Raw genomic sequence first — 7,303 nt, 5'->3', positions numbered from 1 at the left:
GGACATGAATGCTTTACCTGACATCAACAAGGGTGCTCACCCTTAAAGTAAAGTATGTAGTGTATAAAGTAAAGTAATGTAGTAGTAAGTTAAAGTATAGTGTTTAAAGCTAAATCACACCTTTAGTGTGGGGTAAATAACCAATTTTATGCAGCTTTTTCAGGCCTTCAAAAACCGTGATAAAGCTGCATTTAAGGTTATTTTAAAGTGGACATATTATGCTTTTCCGTATTTTCTGTCATATCTACAATGTCATAATGTCGAATTTTCATGTTAAATGTGTCCAAAACTTCAAATAATGAGGTAAACGTATTCTAGAGAAATCCCTTTGATTTAAAACGTTAAGATTTCCAACTGTTCTGAACACTCCGGTTTCAACAGTTTTAACGTAACTCTAAGCCGACTTTCTATGATTGGTCATCTGCTCCCTAGTAGGCAGAACTGGAGAGTTTTTTATTTTTTAAGTTACTGCGGTGTTAACATTGTCCCATATAGCTACATGGTAATAGCAGTAAATTGTGTCATTTTGGCTGCCAGTGTTGTTAAATTCTCCCTAATTCCGGGTCACATTACTGCATAAAATTTACAGTGATGCAATATTTGGTTTAAAAGCCTTTATTTTTGACAGTAGAAAGTGTTGCTATATTCTATTACTGTCCACTACTAACTATAGTAGCTACATGCTAACGGCAGTAAAAGATGTCATCTTGGCTGCCAATTTGTTAAATTCTCCCTAATTCTGGGTGGCATGACTGCTGAAACATGTCCGATTGGGTGGTGTTTGGTTCACAAGCCTTTATCTGTGATTTTCGACCGTAGAAAGTGCTGCTTCGTTCCAATACAATCTAACGTTAGCCTAGTGCAACAAATTAAGCGATATAGAGAAAATCAAATATCACGATATTCTTGACCAAATACCTAGATGTCAATATTGCGACGATATTGTATGGTTGACTATTGGTGCTTTAACAAAATGTTATTTACACAATGAGATTTTTGATAAATAATCTCCAGAAATGATTTAATGACTTAGTGGGTAAAGGTAAATAATAGAACAGCTAGAACAGTCTGGTAAGTTCAGAAAATTACATCACTTTACTGTAATGCAGCCTGTAAAACCAGGAAAAGACAACACTTACCATATTACGATATTATGATATCCAAAATTTAAGACGATATCTAGTCTCATATCGCGATATCGATATAATATCTATATATTGCCCAGCCCTAGTTAGAAGTAGGGTCATTTCTTCACTTTTTAGGCCAGGAAGTTGCCGCTTGGAACATATCCATTATCTAACACCCGAACTGTGAGTATTTGTGATTTCACTACAGTTACAACCCCTGTCAACTGCTGTTATTAACTTGTGTTGCTATGCAGTGCAGTTATGTAGGCTAAATAGAGTGTCACTTTACCTTGTAAAAATTCCCTTCCTCTTTTGGAATTTATTTCTATGAGGCAGGTTGAGGTACTGGGCCTGGGCCTTGAAATGATGGAGAAGTCTGCTGATTTGCATTTAGGCAACTCATGTACACCCTTACCTACACCAGTGGAGCAACTCAGGGCCCTCTAGTAGTCTGTTGTTGCACTGTTCAGCTCCCAGAGACAGTATAAGCAGTATTCCAATTTTATGTAATTGTGTGGCATAGTTTTGTGTATTTTCTAATCTGTATTTGAATAAAACTCTAATAAATCTCAGGCTGGCCTCAAGCAAGTGTACAAAAAGAATTAATGATCACAAACTCAGTGTTCAGTTTCAAAAACATGCAGTCAAAAGCAAGACAGGACATTATGTTAGAAATCGCTCAAAGTTTGTTAGGATTAACAAAGCAGGAGTAATAGTGAAATTAATCTGAATTCCAGCCCATGTAGACGGAAATTAATTTTGGCTGACAAATACGCAAAAGTTGAAACAAATCAAAGCAGAAATGAAAACAATTGGCAAGAGGATTGGAATAGGGAACCTAAAGCTACAATGTTTATACTGTATTCAAAAGAAGGTAGGAGAGATGAAAGAATATTAGCCTCGTGAGACCGTCCTGATCTGGTGAGCTCCAGTTTTCCACTTGCAGATCAGTCTGGCATCTTGAGGCAGAGAAAATTTGGAGCCGTTAGCCAAACGACCGGGCCAATCAGTGTTGGTTTTGAGGTGGGTTAGGTGGTGATAGACAGATGGTTTATCCAATCAGCTAACCAGTATTTTCAGACAGCGGTAGCCCTAATTCTGTTAGCCGCTCGCTAATTTTTTTTTTTCTCTTGGATCCTTCTTTTGGAATATGGTCCGGGAACCTGAAATGGTGCCTTTTATTCCTAAATTCTCGTTACACAAACAGCAAATCTCCTTTACCGACATGTTGCTTGCATGCTGAGCTAACAAGCTATGCTTTGCCTGCAGCAGCAGGGGCGGGCTTGTGGTTGTATTTTCATACGCTTTGTGGATCTGATTGGTTGATTTGGCCCGTCTATCACCAACATAGGTGATAAACAGATGGTTCATCCAATCAGCTAACCAGTATTTCCGCCCCTTCCCAAAAATTCTCCAACGGAAAGTTCCCAGATGGATATGCCGAGCAAATGCGAAGCAATCCATCTGGCGGAGTCAGGTTAAAAGAATATAGCAGAAATAAAAAAAGAGGACATCATTTTGAGAATGAGATTTGGACATACAGGACTAAATAGTACGCTTCTAATAATTGGGAAACATGAAACTGGTATATGTGAGCAGTGTTATAGTCTAGAAACAGTAGAACATGTAATTATTAATTTGCCTAGCTACCAGCAGGAAAGGATGATTCTGAAAGATAGGTTAAATAGAGAACAAATCAGATTTACTATTAAAGAAATATTACAACTGAATTCAAGGCATCTGATCCACACACTATTTCAAAAGGTGGCGGTAATGCATGCTTAAGTTGTTTGCCAACTGCCATAAAAGAAGAAGCGGAAACTCAGTGTTGTTGCACCAAAGAGCCTCTATACTAAAGATAGCGCATTTCAAGCAGCGCCAATGGTATGAAACGGTACACACTTCCTGTCTCCTAAAGGGGCGTGGCCTCCTTTGAACGTGTAGTGAACGTCGTGTGGATGGATGAATAGTTATATTTAGATAATTTATTAATATGTTCTTTTGCTAACATTAGATATTTACACAGCTAAAATACATATTTAGCATCACGAAAATTTGTTTTGTAAGGGCGTTCACGAACATTAGCCGACATTAGCTTCTCTGTGTTGCCAGATCTCGTGAGAGTTCAATTCATTTCAATTCAATTCAATTTTATTTATAGTATCAAATCATAACAAGAGTTATCTCTAGACACTTTACAGATAGAGTAGGTCTAGGCCGCACTCTATAATTTCCAAAACCCCAACAATTACAGTAATTCCCTCAAGAGCAAGCATTAGCAGTGGCTGTTGCGACAGTGGCGAGGAAAAACTCCCTTTTAGGAAGAAACCTCGGACAGACCCAGACTCTTGATAGGCGGTGTCTGACGGGGCCGGTTGGGGGTGTGATGAACAGTGGCAATAATAGTAACATTAAAGATAATGGAACAGTGACTTCAAAGGTTGTTGTAGTTCATGTCATAGCAGGGCACATCATGTCATACTGAGTAGTGCAGTCTCCAATACCGGATCCTGACTACTCAGGCGTATGAACATCACAGCAGGGCGTTGCGGGATGTAACGTGGCGCTGCAGAGGATGGGTGGATGCGGCGGACGCAGCAGAATGCAGCAGGAAGCAGCAGGACGCAGCCGGGCATTGCAGGGAATTGCAGAGCGTAGCTCTGCAAAGAAGAAACATAAAGACTTTGTTTGAGTTTGGTCCTGAGACAGAAACAGGTCTCAAACAATGTTAACTTTCTCTTGATGTGTCCGTCTGAAAAATGCCATTTTAGTGTCAGAATGTTCTGGAGATATGTGGTTTGTGAAAAATGGGTACAATATATACTTTGGTGACTATGGGGCGAAAGAATCGCTCCTAGTCTGTGTTCACGTTCACTTCTGCCATTGGAATCAAGACACACAGACCTGCCGCTAGTCTCCTAAAGAGGAATGGCCGTGGCAGAGCCCACTTGACACAGATACAGGAAACTACTCTGAGTTGGGGCGTTTCGGTTCTATACCATCTCTGGTTGCACTAAAGCCTCCAACCACCAATGGCAGTGTTGTGCAGCATTGAGCAGCAGCAATCCAGTCAGTGACCACCCCACTAAACTGTTGATATTTTAGCTGGCTGTAGGTGGACCAGCTAATATCGTAGTTAACAAAGTAACACCAGAGACGGTTTAGAACCGAGACACCCCAACTTGAGCTAGTTTCCTGTATCTGTGTCATGTGGGCTCTGCCATGTCCACACCTCTTTAGTAGTGATTCCAATGGGAGAAGTGAACGTGAACACAGATTATGAGCGATTCTTTCGCCCCATTGGCGATGCTTGAGATGCTTTAGTACAAAGGATCTATGGTAACACCAGCAACAAATTCAAGAGCACCCCTACAAGTTCAGTTGCTGCCTAATAAACCTTAAAGGTGCCCCGCCACACATATTTCATTACTTTGTGGTAATGTCTGAAGTTCTACCATGGACTCTGTAAAAACTTTTGTGGACAAAATGCCTTGGTTACCTTGTTTCAAGCCATTCTAGCGTGGTATAGAAAGCCTACAGGAAGACTCAGCTCGATTTCTGCCTGTTCTCTATCAATTTAATTTAAATTAATATTCAACAAGCTAAGCTGTTTGAATCTGATTGGCTAACAGCTAGCCAATGAGAGCCTGGCTGTCAGAATCCTTTACCCAGCCCAACTGGGCGAGCTAATGAATAGTAATGAGATCAGGCAACATGATGTCAGACTGACCAGCTTTTGTAATTGGCCTGATTTCTATGCTTATTTCTTTTCAGTGGCTAGAGCTGACAGAGGAGGTAGCAGTTCATTTTCACATTCACAACATAACACAAACACATATTGACCTAACATATTTCAAAACATGCAAGTAAAAATGGTTTTGTATGACAGGGCACCTTTATGCTCCTTTCTACCAAGTTAACAGTTAAATTGATTTTGACTGTACACTATCTTTAAAGCTGTATTAATCAGTTTTGGCCACCATAGCTAAAACAAGCTGACAGAGAAACAACCACCACCCTGCCACCAGCTTACAAACTTGTTACAGTACGTAACTAGTTATCAAACACTTAGCAACATTAGCATTCATTAGGGGTCGTCTTTCTGGCCACCTGATGAATTTAGTTGCAATATTCACTCTCCATTTAGCTCTGGTTTGGTCTCAGTATGACTGTACATTATCAGGGATGTCTAAGAGTAGCTAATAGTATTATAATATAATATAATATAGAATTTCACTTGTGTGCAGTAATGTGATAGAGCATAGCATTAGCTCAGGCAGAGCATTGAAGTCTGGTTGCATTTAATCATCAGCCGCTCCATTTATGCCTCACCATCTGTCGCCTGACACATTTCACTATTAGTCTGCTGATATCCTCATGTCAACGCACCTTCCTCTGCCCAATGTAGATGTTTATGCCTGTTAATGAGGATTAACGTTAACTCTCTTGTCCTCATGGCTGGTCAGATTCATCAAAAGCTCCCTCGAGGAGCAGAAACCTTTTCTGCCAGATGTAACTGTTTAAAGCAGGGGTCTTCAATGTGTTTTAGGCCAAAGACCCATAAACTGAAAGAGAAAAGAAGCAGGAACCCCATACTACATATTGTATGAAATTAAGTTGCATATTAAACTGGGCCTACAATAACATGTGGGCGGCCTAAAGCCTTTATACATACCTTTTTAGTGCACAGAATGCTAAACTATTAAATAATAGTTGGCATGATTTTTATAAATCATGTTTTAAAGCTCCATTGTGTAATGTTTTGAGTTGATTCTTAGCAAAAAAACCTTTGTTCTTTCACAAATATGTGCTCATTCATGTGTAATTACTTCCACCAACTAATCAAAGTATTCTCGTAAGCGTAGAATCTGACATTCAGAATCAATCAGAATACATACGAGCGAGTCGCTTGAATGGCGGCAGCCATGTTGCGCCTCCATCTTTAAAATACATTAGCCAAAGAGGGACATACCTCCGCCTTTCGTGCTTCTACGCTCACAATGGTACCGTGACGAATGCAAGGGGGAGATTACTCGCGACTGCCGGCAGATTTGAAAGCCTGTTGAAGATGGAGGATTGTGCCTATTCTCAACGACATGTAACGGAGTCGCCAAGGAAGTTAAAAAGATAATTAAAATGACAACGTGACAGGCAAAGCAACAAGACCAAAGTTAATATTGGAGTGCGCTTAACCAAGATGGAAAGAGGAGCAAGGATTTTAAAAGGGACGCCAAAGTTGCCTGCTTTCTTCTTGACAGGTAATTCAGAACGACGTCTAGGATACTTTTCCTCACGTCAGTGATGAAAAAGGATTGTCTACCTTGTAACATAAATGTAATCATATGTTGTGATTTCCCTAGCAGACAACTCATGTCATGCAGTTGTAACACAGACTAGGCTACAGCTAGAACAGCTGCGTGTAAACAATCGAGATACTAAGAGCTAATTTCGGTTTCATTGACATTGTTCATACTGCTCAGAGAAATATATTAAAAACAAACCTCTGTTGCTTCTCTCCTTTGTCTTTGAAGGGCTTCCACTCTCTCCTTGTCATCTTTGGAGAGTATCTCTTTAGTTTTTCTTTGCCTCACCGATCAACTGCCACCGGCTCTGTCTTGTGGTTTTTCTTTACCTTTCCCTCTTCCTTAAGCTTTTCCTCGCACCTCCATCACATCAACTCTGACTCTGCTCACAGAGAAAAATATGTAACCTACACTGTAAACATACACTATTTATCACTAAATATGAATTATTAATATGTTAATCTCGTACAATATACAGAATAACGATAGCACTGATTTTTTGTAGCTGGGTTAACAAGCTGAAACAGGTAATAGGTGAGGAGTGCTAATAGGCTGGGGATAGTGAACGATGATACTGATTGAGTGGAGAATGGGTAGTAAACGTGGTTGAGGGAGAGCCCAGTGCCGGTGTGACACTACTTGTGTTTGTCATGGTGGCCCTGGAACTTGTTGAGAGGAAACAATGCAGTAAATCCATGATTTATAGGCTTTTGCAAATGTTTTGCAAATAAAGAAAGTCATTACTGTTCCAAATTCAATGTCTTCTGCACGCTTTATTATGGAACCCACGCAACTTGGCAACTACGCAAGACCCGCCCTTCAATAGCATTCACACTATCGGCCAGGCATCCAAGGTAACGTAATCCGATTTGT

Source organism: Perca flavescens, chromosome 1 (assembly GCF_004354835.1).
Source record: "Perca flavescens isolate YP-PL-M2 chromosome 1, PFLA_1.0, whole genome shotgun sequence".
Classification (NCBI taxonomy): domain Eukaryota; kingdom Metazoa; phylum Chordata; class Actinopteri; order Perciformes; family Percidae; genus Perca; species Perca flavescens.
Note: the sequence above shows the minus strand (reverse complement) of the source record.